This window comes from Apis dorsata, unplaced genomic scaffold, assembly GCF_000469605.1.
Source record: "Apis dorsata unplaced genomic scaffold, Apis dorsata 1.3 scaffold_293, whole genome shotgun sequence".
Taxonomy (NCBI): Eukaryota; Metazoa; Arthropoda; class Insecta; order Hymenoptera; family Apidae; genus Apis; species Apis dorsata.
Genome location: NW_006263568.1, coordinates 42672 through 46129, shown reverse-complemented (window position 1 = coordinate 46129; position 3458 = coordinate 42672). Strand labels below are relative to the sequence as shown.

The 3458-nt window shown below is 22.2% G+C and overlaps 1 protein-coding gene across 1 annotated transcript in view; it reads left to right on the top strand.

Moving 5' to 3' along the window:
- Positions 1–3458, top strand: part of LOC116185835 (forkhead box protein B2-like) — a gene marked incomplete at its 3' end in the record, with an annotated part of 21235 nt that overhangs the window by 1900 nt on the left and 15877 nt on the right. The window contains exon 2 of the mRNA XM_031511198.1: positions 1827–2045. The remainder of the gene's footprint in view (positions 1–1826; positions 2046–3458) is intronic.

Here is a 3458-nt window from a genome sequence, read left to right as displayed (position 1 = left end):
TCTTAGATCTATTTGTTTATTTATTTGTTTTTTTTATAGTAATATCTATTATGATTTTTTAAATATTTAATAATATTAATATATTTTTTGAAAATTATTTGATTTTATTTATTTTCATTATATATATAGTTAATGATTAAATATACAATTTATTAGTTAACAATTAAATGTACAAGAAACTTATGTTAATATAACTTATGAATATAATTTATGTTAATATAACTTAATGAAATTATGGAAGCCATGAAAGAGACATTTGTGTTTATGTGAGTTCTATTATTCTCTGCTGTAGTTCTGAATTTTTTCATATAATTTTACAAATTATATTTATGATTATTATTACAGTTATTGTTTTATAAAAAAATTATATAATTATTTATACATATTTTTATATAGTTAATAATTATATATATATAAAATTCTTTGAAGAATTATCTATCAAAACAACATAATTCATATAAATTGTAACATTCAGAAAATAAATATTTTTAGAATAGTTAGATTTGTTGATGATATACATATAAAAAAAATATAATTTACAAATTATAAAATAAAAGGAATTTAAAATCATGAGTAGAATTATAATTATATTGAAAAAATTTGAATTTTTTTTTAAATGTAAATATTATATTTTTAAGATGACTTTATTTATAATATTTAATTTAAAATATTTCTTTAAATCTACAATTTTTAGATTTATATTTCTTTTACTTTGATTTTTTAATCATAGTACAAATTCTTTTGGTAAGAAAGTATATTAAGGAAAAGGAAAATGACGAGGCAAATATGCTCAATATATATATTAATAAAAACAAATGTGAAAAAGAGACAAAGGGGGGGAACAATCTGTTGATTCTTATGAAACAATTTTATTTTCATAAATTAGAGATTATTTAATGGATGAATTAAAGCAATAAAAATTGTAGATATATAGATCATGAAAGGATGTACAAAAAAATATACTAAGAGAAAACAGGAAAATAACTTCCGAAAGAAAAAGAGAAGGAGAATAGGATGAAACAAGGCGACATAGCTAACTTGCCGAAGGTTTACGAAAATATCCGAACATTAAGTTCGGCTATATGTCGCGCGTAGTCTGTGTACATGTGGCAATCAAGCCACACGGTACACACGTTTCTTGCTCTCTTTTCTTTTTCTTATTTGATTTATAGTGAAAATAATCAAATACAATTTCTCAACGAGTATATAAAAGTTCATGATAATATATTAGAAATTGTGCGTAGTATCATTAAAAAATCGTTATATTTTTTTTACGGAATAATATTTTCAAGGTCTCAATTCTATGGTTTGAAATATAATTAAAAATATATTATTATTTTTTTAAGGCATTTTACGAAATCAATTTATTTCTACATGAAAATTTTTTTTATATATTGTATATAGTATTTTTTGCCAACAAATTGTGTTATTTGTGTATTACGTAGGAAATTATCGTTATAAACAGCATATGGTTATTAAAATGCCTGTTAAAATGTATGAAACAAAACATATTTAACATAATTATCGCATAATATAAGTAACATATAAAAATAGAATGTAAGAAAATATTTTTTAATATTTGACAAACGAAATGAATCTTTTTAAAATTTGGTGATTTACCGTACGAGAGTGAGTTTAACGATAGTAGTAACAGTAGCAGCAGTGGTATTGCCGGGTTTCGTGGTTAGTAACTCGCACAAAAACATCGCCTTACCAGTATCATATCGTCTTTGCTACCGCGGAGGTTATATAATTTCGACAGCGGTCTTTTCGTTTGCAAAGCACGAGTGTTCATTCATTCAAATAGCCATCGTTGTTTTTTCAAGTATTCGCGCCATACGAGGCGTATATTCTTCAAGGAAGAGACCTCGTGTGTTACCTTCGCATGTTGAGAACGAAAGTGGATAGGATCACCAGTAGGCAATCACGCCGCTAAAGATGTTCTCAATCATCATTGTTTCTTACCATCACTAGCAATAACGGTCATAAGAGAACTTAGACTAGGCGTTCAGCAGCACACAAGCCAAAAATGTCTACGGTGATAGGTAAGTTGAATGTCATGCTATGTTCGCGATAGTTGTTTATTCGAATGATCGAATGTTTTCATATTGATATATTTAATACATAAACTTTTTCTTAAAAATAATAAATATGCTTCGCTACTTACAATAGTCGATGATTATCAGCATATTAATTATACAAATCATGATTATTATAATTAATTTTTATATTCGTCTCTTTTTATTTTATATAAAAATAATTTATCATTTTCTTAATAAATAAATTAAAATTATTAAAATTATTAAAGAAATATCAAATGAAATAATACTTATGATAGATTTCGGGAGATGTCGCGTGAGTCAGTAATCATTTACCAGTTGGATGTGTCACGTGTGTCACGAGAACACGATTCCTAAGATTGTCTGATATTTTTCAAATGGTTAATATCAACTATAAAAGTATATTTTCTGTTATGTGCAAACGCATGAATTTTGATAATATTTTATAGTAACAAAATATATATTTATATCTATAATAATTTATTTATATTTATATTATGCAACTAAATCAATTTTATATATAAAATTTATCTTTTATTATTTATTTACATATTTTTATATAAAAAATTAAATTTATATATTTATGTATATAATTTAATTTAAAAGTTTGTTATACAAAAGATTTTTTCTTTTTAAATATTTTTTTTTCTATATTCTTAAATTTATAATTTTAAATATTTGTAACTATGGTTTTCTGAAAAACATAATTATCATAAATATAATTTTAATTATGTTTTATTACAATATAGTATGCAATGAAAAAATTCTTTACTATTAAGATTTTACTAAACTTGCCAAGGTCTTTCATTTTCATCTTATTGAGAAATAAGTATATTATATATTATTATTATAAAAGTTATTAAAAAATTGCATAATGCTTAGAATAAGAAATAATATTAAAAAGATATTTTATTAACAATTAGTTCTGCACATATGGTTTATATTTTCTACCATCTATTCAATTTTATTGGATAGCACATTCTTAAAATACATATTTGTGATTATAACTCATGATTTTGCAAATATGGCACTCTTGTATCAACTTTGTTTTAATCATATGTTTCTCAATAATTCTAATATTTAAATACAATGTTTTTTTGATGACTAAATATCAATTTAATTTTTAAATATGTTCTTTTTCTATGTGATTAACTATGTGCATATAATGTTATTGAACATAAAAGTTTTTGATATTTTTAATATTTATGAAATATTTCAAATTTTTATTATGTATTAAAAAATGTATCATAAATTTTTACATAACAATACTAATTCTGCAATTCAATGTAACTTCAGATTGAATTTTATATAAATTTCAAGTTATTAGTTTATTTCGTGAATTTTTTATACATGTAATTTAACTTTTCTATAAATATATTAAATTTGATTTCAAAATTT